We start from the raw sequence: 16,050 nt of genomic DNA, 5'->3' as shown, positions 1-16,050 counted from the left end.
ATTTTTAAAATTAATCCTTCCAGAATGTCAGTTCAGAAATCAATTTGCAGTAGTAGTCATTGCAATGCAGATTGCATCAAACTTGTGTTCATGCACGTAGGGCTTTGGACCTGGTGCTGAACTGGTATTAGCCTTTGCTGTACTTGCATTTAGGAGGCACGGTACTGCTAACTGTGCTGTTTTATGGAGGTGGGTAAGGCTGTACTTATGCAAGGTTTATTGGTTGTGGTATGCTTACAAATTTACATAATTAGGAGTGCAAATTCAATAATTACATCTGCAAATGAGAACCATTTTACGAGAGCTTATTTTGACTATTGAATTCATGAGAAAAGGATTTATTTTTTATTTTTTTGGTGATACAGCTTTAGCTATGCTAGGATTTTTACTCGTCTACCATAACTCCTCTGTACTTTTAACAAAGCTATGGCAGAAAAAGCTTTAGTTATAGGTAAGTCTCTCCCTCCCTCTCTCTCTCTCTCTCCATTTCATTTTCTTGAGATTCTAGTTCCTATTGTAAAATAACTAGCCATTGAGGACTTGGAAGTTATGAAGCTGTGTTTAACTTGATTTTTACAAACATACTCAAAATATAAGCATGATGGAATAACCTTTATGGCTATTTCCTATAAAAATGAAGAAATCTTAATATTATGCAACAAAATCACAATTGCAAACAAGCAGTTTATACAATTCGTGTTCTTTCTATGTAAAAAATAAACCACATCATATGAAAGACATTTTTGAACTGTATTCATTAGTAGCCTTTGATTCATGGTTTGTGATGTTATACCCATAGAAGTTGTCTCAGTGGCTTGGGAATGTCTCTAATGCTTCAGAAGCAGATCAGGCTTGCAATTTTTCCATTAAGAAGTAGCTTCATTGGTATTTTCTAGAAAGTTTTATTCTGTTAGTGGTGAGTAAAAAATCCAGGAAAGGGGAAGTGATGTTTGAATAAATCCTCAGCATAGTACACAGCGTATTTCAAGATGCTACTACTCGTCAGGATGAAGAGATCAGAACAAATTTAAAGTTTGCATCCTGTGGAAGGCAAAAAGAAGCCACTGTAGTAATGTTTAACTTCAAAAAGGGAAAGTGCATAAAAATAAGAAAGCTTATTGGAAATAAATTTAAAAGAACAGCCAACAGAGTAAAATGATTAAAGACCCTACATTAGAGACTTGGAGTAAAAGTGTACCACCTATCAAAATAACTTTTTCAAAAAAGGCTTCTTTTCCTAAAACTAGCGTGGCCAGCAGTACAGCAAAAAGATACTACTCAGAAGTGCAAGTAATAGATCAGGATGAGGAGATGAATTGTGTCCCAGGATTCGCAGTTCCATGACAAGAGTTCTAGAAGAACTCAAATATGGAATTGTTAAATTATTAGCTACAATGCAGAATTTGTGTTCTAATCAGCCTCTAATTAAAGGAACGAATACTGTTAAAACGTTTTGCCTATTTTTAAAAAGTCTTCTGAATGTATGTAAGCCTTAGCTTCAGACAGTAAGTCTAGATCCTGAAGGGGGTGAACTGTAAGAAGTATAACGAAGGATGAATATTATTAAGCACCAATGATAAAGATCATTTTGAGTAGTATGGGTGAGGGAAGACCATGCAGTACTGCACAAAGACATTAAGAGACTGACTGTCTAATAAAATTGTAAATGAAGTGTGGTATAAATACATATAGAGTAATGCACTTGGGGGAAAACAATTCCAGTTTCACATACAGAACAGTAGTCTTTAAATGACCATTACCATTCAGCAGTGGAGCTTTGGCGTTATGCAGTGCTCAGTACAATCTAGACATCAAATGAAATTTTGGGAGTTGTTAGGAAAGGAATAAAGAACAAATCATAAATCATTATGACAATCTTTGTATTCAGCCTTTAATTACACATTGAATAGTACATGCAGTTCTGTTCCTCTCATTTCATGAAGGATGTATCAGAAATTAAAGTTCAGATAAGAGCAGTGAAGAAACTCAAAGATATGGAACAGCTCCTATACTGGTCAGGATAGGATGTTTTAGCCTGGAGAAGAAATAACTTGGAAGTATGCAAGATCATAACAAGTATGAAAATGGTGGATAAACATTGAAGTGGTGGATAAAACATAAAAATGTTGATTGTTTCATCCATTGCAGTAATAAGGGATCATAAAATGAGTCTGGTGGCATCCAGGTTCAGAACAGTTAAAATGGAAATGGTGAAAATGAAACAACTGAATGTTTTCTTTGCACATCTAGTATTTCTGAGAATAGGTTCTGATTTCTTCCTGAGTGAAAAGGACAAATGGACCTGATATTTTTTAATATTTCCTATCTTGTTTTACTAATATATTTTCCTGAACAAATCATGATAAAAATGACAATTAAAAGCTTGCTTGATGATTCAGTCCAGCAAACCACACGTGTCTCAGACACTACAGACCTACGTACTATTGATTCTCTTTTTAAAAACTGGCCATGTAAATTGCATGGCTCTACGGTCCTGCAGCATTGCTTAGTAAAATCTTAAAATAATAATATCTTCGATACACGAGTGCCACTTCTAATTTAATTCTACTTTAGGATAGCAAGAATCACAGACACCTTCTTCCCACTTGATTGCCGTGTTTAATTTGTTTGCACAAATAACACAACAATTTGGGTTATAATGGAGACCAAAATAATCACAAGCTTAATTATAATTCTGAATCATTTTCTACTGTGCCTGACACTTGGTAGCTAGCAGCCAAAGCAGACATGAAGTTCATTGGTGACTGGTCTTGTGGGACATGCTTATACATCCTCTGAATATCAGCAAAGTAAACACTCAGTGCAGGAACTCATCATCCTTAGGCAGTCATTTCAGCAGAAAAACTCTGATAAGCTGGTCTGTCCTGTTTTTTGCTAGGATAGAGTTAATTTTCATCCTAGTAGCTGGTATAGTGCTGTGTTTTAGATTTAGGGTGAGAATAATCTTGATAACGAACTCATGTTTCAGTTGTTGCAGAGCAACCCACAAGCTTTTACTCCCTGCCCCTACCTACCCCGCATCCTTCCCCAGTCCCACTTGGTGGGGGGGTGGTAAGTGAACGGCTGTGTGGTGCTCAGCTGCCTGCTGGGTTAAACCACTACACCACCTCATTGCAACAGTATTACAATATCTCAGGGTATGGGAACTATTGGAATTGAACCTATCAATATTAATGACCTTTATTCAGCCTAAAGTCAACAGATGCTAGGCTTTTGCCTTTCTGTTTCCATTTGTCCAGGTCAAAACTGATGGTATATGAGCTGACTTTTTTTTTTTCTTTCTTCCTAAACAGAGAAATATATAGCTTTATAGAAGTAATATAGCTTAAAATGTCATTGTTTCTGAGGTATTCCTCTGTGTCAGTTACTAATCCTTAGTCAGGAAATTTTCCTCAAAGGAAACTTTAGTTGCCCCAGATGACCAGAATCTTGGAAGGATGTATCATGAATCTACAAGTTTTGCAACATTTTTCCTTGCTGACTGTATTTCTTTGCAACTCTTTGATATCTGCTTTCAAGATTTCTGTTATATCTGGAGTAAACAGTGGATATGATGTAAAAGGTAACCTCTCATCAGCTGCAGAGAGAAGCCATAATGGCACAGATAATCCTCTTGGCAAGCGATGATTTCTTCAGATGATAATTTATGTGAAGTTTGTGTGTGGTGTGTATACTTATTTAATCAACAGGACTACACCAACACAGTTTAAAGAAGGTACATGGATTTTGCTTACAGGTATCGTATGCTTCTCCTTTATGTTCTTTTGGAACAATACACTAAAATCTCCCTTTCCCCCAGGTTCGATACATTGAATGGATTCAAGCCTAATTTCTGTCTGTATGAATACCTAAAGAATACTTTGAAAATGTCTCATTCACTTTGGCCTTGAAGGTTTCTCTGGAATTCATCAAGTGGACTGACTATCTGCATTGCCCAGTCACTTGTAAAAATTTAGATCGCTGTCATCTCTTCAATTCAGCAACCTAGAATGATGTAGCATAGCTTTGGGAAACAGCATCATTAAATTAGAGATGCAAGCTGCAGACTGCAATATTAAAAATGTGTTCTCCTACTGTGGTCTAATTTGCCTTTTTCTTTTTATGCTGATAATGTGTCTGAACCCACACTGTGAGCAGTGTGTAATAAGTTTCTAGGCTTTTGGCATCTGTTATGGACAAACTGTGGATTCTCTGCAGCTTCAAACAGCAAACGAAATGAGAAGATCGATGGAATTCGTGTCTAGATGTGTGACATGGAAATCTGCCTAAACAAATGTAATTTTGCAGCAGGAGCACTTAAATTGTGTTGAGACTGAAAAAACATATCTTGCTTATCACATGAATTAATTAACTGCAAAGCATTTCTTTCTCCCGTTGTCACAGAAAGTAAAGGGCTGGGAATTTGAATCCTCTAATTTGGCATTATAAAACTGCTGTCAGAACCTCTGGCTCAGAGGAAGCCCTGAAACCACAGAATGTTGGAAGTGTAACCGAGGGAAGGACTGCTGTGTGCTTGCCTTGCTCTGTGACTTTTCCTTAGGCATCTGCTACTGGCCGCTGTCAGAGGCAGGATATCCAACTAGATAGACCTTTGGTCTGACCCAGTATGGCCACTCTTATGTAAGAATACATGTGACCATGGGTGGTTTTTTTATCTGGCCCCTTCCTGGGCTGGATCATCACTGAGGATGAATGAAGCTGTGACTGGAGTTAATTTTAAAACACTGTTATTCAGGTTTGGAGTCATTTCAAGGAATGTTGTGCTGTCCAAAAATATGCAAATCCACTGTATATACAGTCCTTCTCAGAAGAAGTAAATTATATATGTTCAAATATTCAAAAATGATTTGGAGTAACACAGAGAAAATTTGACCATGTGACTCAGTAACATAGGGTACATGGATGGGTGTTACACATAACTCAACACCCTTCCAGTGTTGCCTGCTATCTCTGTGCCTCAGTTTTGCAGCAATAGTCTGGAAATAAATGTATTTTACTTGCTGTCCTTTTTTTTTTTTTTTTTTTTATGTTGCTACATCACATGCATGAACAATATTTTGAGCTGAGATGGTAGGAGTTTTTTTTATTATTATTTTTTTTTTTATGAGAGATTATGTGATCTGCTTGAGATGCACCTTTCCTTTCTAGGTCCTAGACATTTATGTAAGGCTGTATTTAAACGAGAGGGGACCTTACCTGTAAAAGTGTAGGTTAGAGTTCTGCTAGTAATGGAATAAATAATTAATTCTATTGTTTAAATAATACTCCCTCTTTCATGAATTACTGTTGTTAGGAAAGTAGGCACGACCCTGTATTATTGTCTGTTTGTGACTATACAAGATGAGAGGCCTCAATCTGACACTGTTAGGTCACCTTCCTCGGTCAGGGAAAACTGTGATGGAAGGGGACAATTGAATTCAGATTTGAGTCCAAGAGGGCATGGTCAAGTGCTACTATAACTGCAGCTATTCACATTGTAGTGAGTAAAATGTACAAAAAAAGGGGTGAACACCATTGTATTTGTTAAGCCAATAGCTAAACTGTTTTCAGTCTCTGTTTTTACACTGGGTAGTGTTTGGACAGAAGCAAGATGTGTTTAGCAGCTGATGTCAAAATAAGGGAACTTTTCACTGTGAGCACATATTTTTTATTGGTATCAACCTTTCAGATGTTGAAAACAATGTTACAACAGTGTAACTTCTCATGCAGATGACTGAGCTGTACTTTGATTAGTGTCTGAGAAATATAATTAAAAATATAAAGAGCAGTATGGCCCAGATTATTTGCTGTGGGAAGAGATCCTTATCCCACGCAGTTTGGTACTGCTGGCCTGAGCTAATTAGGTGCAGTTCTCCTTCAAATGCCCTTTGGATAGCATGAACTAAAGGTGGAAAATGAACAGGGAGCTAAATCTATTCTGCAGTACATAGACCAAAAAAGGAGAGAATGTTGCAAAGGAAGCAGGAAGTCTGAGAAAGTCTTGATTTAATTTCCATAAATGTTTGTTCTAAAGATACAGCAAGTACCAATGTGAAAAAGCTATTAAAATAGTCATGTTTCTCCCCTTTTTCTGGAATTTTGCTGATTACAACTATTTCTATAACTGTTTTGTTTCTTTTTTCCTTTGAGTGCTATTATTCTGTACAGTTGTACGAGTCTGTATTTAAAACTAATGCAAAGGGAAAAAGAAAATCCTGCAATCTCAGAAGCATGTATTTGGAGGGGCCACAGTTTCTGTTGAAATAAAGTTGTTAATGGAATTAGAATCACAGTGACATACTGTGAAAGGTTTCTCTTTATTACACCCCTAAGATTTATGAAGGAAATGGTCCAGACTCCTACAAATTCTTGTGAAAAGTGAGGAATATATATTTTAGCATGCCAGATTAGAGCAAATGAACTTTTAGTGTGTATTTCAGCTGGGATGGACTTCTGGAGAAGTTCACTGTCTTTCTGATATTTTTAAAAGCCTGTTTTATTGATCAAATTCTTGAGAGCAAGAGAGAGAGTGAAATAATTCCATCTGAATTAGTTTTACCTGAATCCTTAAAAAAATTTAAGAGGGTAGTTTTTGTCTACAGAAAATGAGGGAAATGAATTTACTGAATTGTCTGAACTTCTCCCTTCTGTTGTTCATTTCAGATGTTTACACTTTAAGTTGCTATGATTTAGAAACGTTAAGAAACATGATGAATATTTCTTTTTAAAGTGAATTTAAACATTGACCAAATATGAGGCTAAAAAATTACTCAGGCACTAACGTTGTTAGTGGCCATGCAGTCATTTTTGCCTGGACAGCAGTTAAACATGACCTTCCCTATGGAAGACCCCATTTGGGTAGACTGACTGACTAGTGTATACAAAAATAAGCTGTATTATTGCAACTATTCCAGCATAGCTTCCAGCATAGCATATGGAGTTTCTGTTATAAAATATATATTTTTTTTAATTTGTGAGTAAAACTGTTATTTTATACTATAGCCTTCTTCTATTGTTTTGGGATATTGTGTCTGCACAAAAAGCTACTCTGGAACAGAAAAAAAAAAAAAAAGGCTGGTCTGAATCTAATGTGGTCAAGATGCTAAGGAGGTTAAAGAAGGTAGTTCATCCTTATTTTGCCTTTACAGTTAGAGTAGTTAGAGTTCCCCTTATATGAATGCCAAGACAGATAGGGTGTCTGTGACAGAGCCAAAAAGTCCATTTAGATGTGGAAGAGAATGATTCTCGAACTTCCTTGCTGCCTGTAGCTGGGATCATATTGTTGGAAAAGGTAATTTTTTTTTTGTCTGTTTGTTTGTTTCTTTTTTAGAACAAGAAACAAGTTGAGTGATGAAGTGAGAAGAAAAGTAAGGAATCCAAGTGTTTAAACATTCAGTCCTAAGCTCTGATCATTAATTTGTGTTTCTGAGTTTTCCTAAAAATGAAATCCATATCTATCTTAAGCACTTTAATTTCATGTGAGGCCATTAAAATAAGATTCCTAAATTAGGTATTGTATAGCTGGTTGAAAATGACATTGTTCTGGTGTTCAAGACGAGATGTACTGAAGTCTTTTCTTTTTGTTCTAACTTAACTTCATTAAAATCAAGGAGGATTAAAGGCGAACCATCCTATAGCCATCATTCGTAAACATTATCTGATGATCCATCTACCCTGAAGATCAATCAAGTGCTTTTAAAAGAAGTCATTTCTTCACATTAAGGAACACTGTCTGCAATCTGTACCAATTCTTGTATAATGGGTTTGAATCAAATTTTCAAGCCCAAATTGCTTATACAGTTGTGCAGAACCATGGTTGAATTTTTGTGTAGAGTATATAAAATAGTTCTGTAGGGCATGTCTTTACAGGGGGGTTGTGGGACGGAGGTGGTAAGTTCTAGTTCATTTAGTCTTGAGAAATCCTGAAAGAACTCAGTCTACCAGATAGAAGATTTGAATCTTGCTGTTGCAATATATTACGAATTCTCTTTTCCTGAGATCCGATATCTGAAACAGCCATCAGATCAATATTTACAGTTAGAAAAAAAAAGTATTTGGTGGGCTTTACTTGTGATGTTTTTAAAACAGTGAGATGGACTAGTAGTAAACTGGAATGATGCTGTAGAGGGAGAGAACAAGATTGTGGAGGAAAAGGGAAGAAAGGAAGCTTTTGAGATTAGATAAGCAGTTGTAATTTTCAGTACATACTTGATCCAAACCTCAGAAGACATTATGGTTCATATATCACTGGATTTTGACCTGTGCTGGAAATTCTTTTTAGCAGAACTACTGTAATAAATTCGCAAAAACCATATACATTTTCTTCGAAACCTTTTGTGTTTATGCCAATATAAGCAAGAGAAATGCTTTTACCATAAGCCTTTAGCTTTCCTATAACTGATCTTTGTTTTACTCTAAACACACTTAAGCTGTAGGTTATGTTTTTTCTTGCATCTTTTTCTAAAAAATATAATAATTTTTATGCAGTTGGATGGGGGATGTCCTTCTAATGTGTGGTGGAATGTTCAACTGGCCAATTATTTTCTTCACATCTTTAGTTCTCTCATATTCAACAGTCATAGCATATCAATGGGCAACATTGAACATTAAAAAGTATTCAGTTAAGTTAGACTCTTCAGCCCCCCAAATAGCTCCCTAGGCAGAATCCTTCTTGAAAGAAGAGTCATTTAGAAAGCAACTAGCAAAGAATACACATTTTACTGAAAGCATAGAGGCATTAAAAGTTTGAATTATAATCATAAATGAAGGAGTATCAAAAACAGTGGTGGAACGAAGCCAAGAATTTATCAGTTTTTCAAAACATTTACAAGAGGCATTTTTGATTTTTCTTTAGTTACACATCCATAGATATTATGCAGGCTGCATATTGAATCATGACAGAAGGATCTTTGGTGTATGAGGTGGTGAGTTTTGTTTCTTCAAGTTTTTCCTTTGCTGCTGTTTAATCTGGAATTGGTCCCTATTCCCATTCATTTTAATTGTCTGCTATGAATTTAGAGGTTTTATGTTGGTATACTTGGCATACTTCCATTTTATCCTTCCTTGCCATGCTGGATATGGGCTTCAGATCAGACACTGCAAAGGATATGCATTTAGAATCATTCTTTTGAAAACGGGCCTATCCCCAGAAGCACACATCTGCTCCTTGATGCTGCTTCACAACTCGGAATGGTTGTCATAGGTGCAATCTTTCAGTATCTAATAATAGCGGGTGAACCGATACGGTGAGAAACTCTCTTTCTAGCTTCTTTTTCATTGATGTTTTCAGGCTATTTGTGAAGGCCAAAAGATTGAAAACTTTGATTCTGGAGCATGCAGAATCTTTGCCTGACTACCTCTAACCAACAGCAGCAGCATTAGGATATTGCAGAAGAAAGAGGGCATTCTGTCTCCCTAAGTTTCTATTTGTGACCTTTGTGGACAATTGAAGTGTCTGTGTCTGCCTTCTTTATTTCTTGACTAGCGTCAGTTTTCTTCACAAATCACATACAAAATACCTGGAGACACATAGAGCCAGACATGCTGCCATGTGTTGCTCTTGCACTGGGTCAATGATGAGGTACTTCAGTTCTTCAGTCACACTTTCTCTATTTTGGTTGATCCCACTAGCACAGAGAAATAACATGTTTTGTGACACAGGTCTGATGCTTTCCATGATAGTTCTAAAGATGTGTGGCTGTTTTAGCATGCTATATATTGCAGCTGGTGCATTTTTTTTTTTACTCGGGGGCTGTAACTACATAACATGACCTTTTCCATTTTGTGTTTTTAGCATCCTGACAGCAATTATATTTTCTTAGGGTGGTTTAATTATTAGAATACAGTGTTTAGGGCCCCATATGATTCCTTGCTTCTACACAGACTTTTTCTCTTAAGTTGAACAAGTCTTTTAATTTCACTGTTCCTAATTTTACACCAAGGTAAATGGGGTTCAACTTCTTTAGTTGTAGTTCATAAGGGTGCAGTGAGGTGAGGCTGAATGAATTGTTTACAACAATTTTTTGTGTTAAAGTTACTGATTAATGCAAAAGATCTTTCCAAATTTTCATGAAGAAGACTGATCTTCAGACTCCATGTCATGTGCTAGGAACAGAAAATACTCTAATGGAGAGGAAGAGGATTCAGGTGTGAAAATGAATGCAATGTATGATCTACTACACGCCAGCCTCTTATATTTATTTAAAAAAATACTAACTTTCAAAAACAAGTCAATAAACTATTTTTCTACCACTTTTGTATGCCTCTTAAGCATGACCTGATTCTACTAATGTACATCCTTCTAAATCCCACTGCACTTTCCTGTCTAAAGTGTGGGCCTCAAAGAGACAGGAAACATATCTGTAAAGTCTCTTTTTTTTTTTTTTTTTTTTCCTGCCGTGTGACCACATAAAAGTGAAGCAGAATTTGGCTTGTTGTGAGATTTTTCCTTGTAATACTATATAGCATGTTTAAAGTAAACCAAAGTTTTCTGTCTGAGTAAATTTTGTTTTGCTGATGAAGTCTGTGGTGCTTAAAGTGGAAACCCTCTTTGGGAACTGAACAAAGCCACCAGGTATATTATCTGACTTGACAGTCTGGTGTTTGATTAATCAAACTGTTAATTTGATTTTAAATGACTGATGCTCTTTTAGTATGTCTGACTTAAGTGCCTGTTTATAATTACGGTACTGAATCAAAGGCTTCTCCAACCATTGTACAGATTAGTTTGGAAAGATGTGTTTTGATTTTAGTAGTCGTAAAAAAATAGCATTGGTGTTTACTTTAAAGCACAAATATGTTCAAAGAAACACATAGTTAAAGTGATAAAGCAATGCCCTCACACTTTTTATCTGAAAAAGGAATGCAAGGGTGCAATCTTTAATAAGTTATGTAAACAGCACACTTTATCTTCTAAAGAGATAACTAGTTTGGGGGCATTCATAGCAGTTTGATTGGTGGGCACTTAGCTTTGTGTAGTGAACATATATCATGCAAAACTTTTGTAAAGCTGCTGGAGGTAGAAGATTTAATCCTGCATGCAGCTGCTTGTGTGTTGTAAATTTGCTGTGAATCTGTAAATTCCCACTGAACTTGGAAACTAAATAATGGTATCCTGTAAGCGTATAATAACCTTGTGTGCTGTGGCATATTTTCAAGTGGATTGTCATAAATGTTCAGGTGTTAAGATATGTGAATGTTTGACCCTGAGTGAAGGTCACACAACATGGGTAAGGTCCTAATACTGTAAAGACAACCAAGCACATGCTTCATTGCAGTCAACTGTGTAGTCCCATTTGGTCTGATAGTTACATGAACTCTTAAAACAAATGCAGATGAGATCTATAAATTTCCACAGGCTTCACATACACGATTTCAAGGTGCATATGATTTCTATAACTGCAGGAAATTGTCTACATTGGAAAAAACAAAACAAAACACTAATTGCTACAAAAACTTTCTTATAAAATAGTTTGTCATTAAAAATCACTACTATGGTAAATTCAGTGTCTAGTAAATGTACAAAATATTGTAAAAGTATCAGTCTTGGTATAGCAAAGAAAAAATGTCTGAAGGTATTATTTTTGCCTATTTTAGGACTCTACATGTGTCGGATAATGTATTGTCTTCCCTAGTTTTCCTCATGAGCTGCTTGAATATCTCAAGGGTATATATTGCAATACTGTGACTGAATAGCAGATAATCTGATCCCTTAACAATGATATTTTTTCGAAGTGTGTTTTTGGACATTGTAGTTAAGTAGGTATTAAAAAAAATATTCTAAATTTAAAGAAAGTTTTCCATGCCTCCATTTTTGGTTTCCCATCTATATACAGTTTTAAGAGGTTTGATTTTCAGAGGAAAGATACTCAGTACTTTCTGGAAATGAATTCCCACAAAGGTGATTTAGGCATCCTAACAGCCAAAATCATTAGTCATTCTTGAAAATCATGGCTGAAGGAAACTGGACAATACAATCTCTATTTCTGTAGGGTTTTCTATTTTTTTTCTCTCTCACATCATAATTTCATAAATTTTTTTCAGTCAGTACAGCCTTCCCAGACTACACAGACCTGAATTTTGACCATAAAACCAAGCTAAACCACCTTCTTGATTCTTCCCTATAGTTTTTCATATATTGTAGAGAGCAGTAAGAAAGAGTGAGAAATCATTCTTTTTTCCCTAGCAAGTCACCTCTGGGAGAGAAAAAAAAATAAAAGATTATTCTCCCAAGGAAAGAAATGTGGGGAAATGCAGTTGTCTCTCTTTCCCCACCCCCATCCAAATCCTAGAAGGCTGAAAATTCTCATTTAGCATTCCTAAATGACCCTTATATTGCTGGCCTGTCATTGCTAGCCCAGATATTTTTTACCTGGTTTATTGAAAAACTGCTAGACTTGCCTGAATTCATGAAGCTTGGAATGAGGTTCTGCAAGGCTGTGTTCTTTGCCTGTTTAAAAGTATATCCTGAGAAAAAAGTAAGTACTTATTCTTGCATAAGTGCTTGCATCTGATTTTGATTTTTTTTTTTCTGTTCCATGGCTCTATGTTCTTCCTGTTGTGATGAATTCACAAGCAGGTTACTTTAGGAGCAAAATACACTTGTGATAGTTGTGCATACTGGATGTCCTCAGGACTCCAGGATAGACTGATTGTAGGGTTGCAGATGCAGAGAGTCGCTCTGGGCTCTGCTTTACTTTATCCATCAGTGCTCAAAACATCAAAGGTTTGGAGTGGGGAGCCATGCCATTGTGATCAGTTTTTTTTCCACCTTAGATAGTTGGAGCTCCTTCTAGGGAATTGCATTGACTTAGAAAAGGGGTGAATTTAAAGTTCAAGAAAGCTAGATAGAAATTTCTACCAGGAAAACTGAAGTCAGTCTAAGGCAGCAGCAGTGGTTATGACTGTGAAGGCACAGAACCAATAAGAATGGTATTTTTCATAGGCTGCTAGAAGCCTGGAGGGCCAAGTGGAAGACAGGAGCCTCAGTCCTATGAGTTTCTTGGGTTTGTGAGTAGAAATCTTTTTCGAGAATGAAGAAAGAAAAGGGAAATTCTTTTACTGAAAGAACCCTAGGGAGTTGGGCCAGAATGAATTTCAACTAATTGTAATACCCAGCTGAGATTAGAAGTCCTGTTCTATAGCCCATGAGAAGAGGCAATTTTAGACAGCAGCAACACTGAATTATCCTTTCAAGTTGCCTGTCTTTCAGCATTGACTTACATAGGAAGTCTTTGTTGATGGGACTCCTAATTAGGCATCCCAGAGAAATTCCTAAAGTCAGTGACATGAACTTGGGTCTCGGTGAGATAAAACTTCCTCAATTTGCCCTCCTGTCCACAGTAAAAAAACATACAGAGGAGTATAAGAACACTGTAATTCAACAGAAAGTTTTATTTTTAATTTGGAGAGTTGAACAGTAAAAGTAACTTTGATATGTGCCCTACCTTGCTAGGCTAAGTGAATGAGTCAAGGCATGGAACTTTTTTCCAGTTTATTTTCATTTGTGCCTCTTTTGAGCATATTTTTACAGTCTGAAGTTAGACTTCCATTTATATATCATAGTTGATGAGTGTATCATATCTAATCATGGTCTGCAGATATATTTGATTTGAATGACTGTCTTAAAGAGAAACAGAGGTAATAGCACTATTTACCTGTACTGGCAGCAGTAGAGACCTGAAAAAAAAAAGAGGCGTAGACAATATTAGACAATAATAGTGCATGTGAATAACGGTTCTTTTAGAACAAGAAGAGCCAGTATTTTCCTCTTTTCAGCAACACAAAGTTTCACATTAGATTTTGGATATACTTTACTCATGCCCAAACTCATTCTGTCTAAACTTAAATTTTAGACTGCAATGAGTTTAATTACACTTTTTTTTTTTTCTTGTCATTTGCATGTTTTATATGGATCTCCTGATAGGCCTGCACAAAGGCAAGAGTTAAATTATTTTCAAATCAGATAAAATGGTAAAATGGAGCAGAGAAATTCTGAAAAGAAAACTTAATATTCATAAAATTGTAACTAACATTCATTTTAAAAAGTCTGTGCAAGCTGTCCAGATTAGTTCTTGGAGCCTGGAATAAGGATTTCCTTGCAGATAGCAATGTCTACTCTCTTCTCTAGCTGTGACCTCCCAAAGAAATTCCTTCACAGAGAAGACATTTCTGTGGGAAAAAGGATGAACGTGAACTGGTGTATCCTGACAGGCTGCTACTACAACATTATGAACAGGACATCTAAACCTCTTTGCTGGCAGTTCATGCTCTTCTCCTTCAGAACGACTTTGGCTTAAAGAAAAATAATTGTTAACCATGGCAAGAAGACTGAAAGTGAAAGGAACAGATATTTATACATAACAAAGAATCTTGCTGCAAACCTCTCTAGTTTGTGTGTCCTGACTTCATTATAAATAAATGTCTGTGAGATGATTGTGTTACTATACTTGTACTCAGCTTGTTATTTTTTTTTTCTTTTGCGAAAGCAAACTGAATTTTATATATGTAATTAGGAAATTGATCCTGTACTGTCTATGCATTGAAGTCAAAAGTTATTAAACTCAAGTGTTTACATCTTGAAATACACCAAGGCAGAGTATTTACAAGTGAAAAAGAACACTTAAATGGATTTACTGGTATGTGTAGAGCGGAGTTACTGGAATTTGCAGTATCTGAATTTCTTTGGGTATCTCCACACAGCATTTAATTGTGTGGTTAAGGGAGTGTCAGCTTCTGGGTGGGTTCCTAAGCACAGATTTATCCATTCACCAGTTTTGGCTGGGAGCTCATACTGGTTTTAGTACTATGCATTATTGGCTTGGATTTGCCATATCCTGAGTTTGCCAAAGTGCTGATGTTGAGCTCTGGGTTGGTCAGAGCAAGGAAGCTCAGCTTAGCCGAAAGAAGTATTTGCACTGGTATGGAAGGGCAAGGAGCAAGTTGTTTCTCCATGCCAAACAGATTATGAGAGTTCTGGGACAGTATAAATAGTACAGACAGGGAGCCTAGGTAGCTAATATGACAAGGGACTTCAGAGGGTTTATTTTTAATGCATTTGTTTGCACCAGTGGTCATTTTATTAAAGATGTTCAGTTGGAAGAAACTAATGCGGGGGCAACACTGGCCAATTGGTCTCAAAAGTTTACATGAAACACTTTTTTCCTAGTCATACCTAGCCATCTGCCCCATACCGTATGGCTTCCTCAGAGCAGTGTGGTCTTACAGGCCTGCAGTACTTGCTCCATCTGTTTGTATTTAACTTTGCTTGCTGTGCAGACTAGATGGTTTTTACTAATGCTCCTTTCATGTTAATATATTAAACTAGCTTGAGAAATCCTCTGTTAATTACTCAGGACAGAGTACTTTGCTGCCACCAATGTACTGGATAAAGTTTTTAGGGTTTTCTCCAGGGGGGTCAACTGTAGAGGGGTGAGTGTTGAGGTATCTAAGGTAGTTTTAACTGAGCTAATTTCAGTGTGGGAGTTAATCCAGGTTAGAGCTTTGTGGAGGTTAATGTTTTCATTCCCCAAATTAGTTTGCAGAGTTCTGTGCTCTGGAGCCAGGCTGTTCTTGGTACTTAAACTAGGTGTTTTAAAGCTGCTTTGTATGTTTTCCAGACTGCATGTAGGTTAGACATACAATTGTGATCCTCCTCTGTCCCCTATATGCATTTAAATCTTAATTGAAGAACCTGAAAATATTGTATCACTACTTGCCTAACTTCTAGCAATCTGAGGCATCTCATTTTTCCCCATATAAAGCATAACTCTGAGTATACTGATCTGTGGATCCCTCCCTTGTGTCCAAATGTCTAATATCTACATACCTCAGTGTTACATGTTAGGGCACAAATGCTTTTTGTTTTCTTTCTGCATTAATAAAGACTTTGGAAGGTGTACTGTTTTGGTGATTCTTGGAGCACTTGGGGAACAGGAAAGCAAGAAGAAAATGATGTGTATATTCATCTGAGACCCTTATATGTTCTACCCACAGGGAATTTCAGTTCAGTTAATTTTCCAGATTTCCATGTTTCCTACGTGAAAAATCAGT

Source organism: Cygnus atratus, chromosome 2 (genome assembly GCF_013377495.2).
Source record: "Cygnus atratus isolate AKBS03 ecotype Queensland, Australia chromosome 2, CAtr_DNAZoo_HiC_assembly, whole genome shotgun sequence".
NCBI lineage: Eukaryota > Metazoa > Chordata > Aves > Anseriformes > Anatidae > Cygnus > Cygnus atratus.
This window is presented reverse-complemented; position numbering follows the sequence as displayed.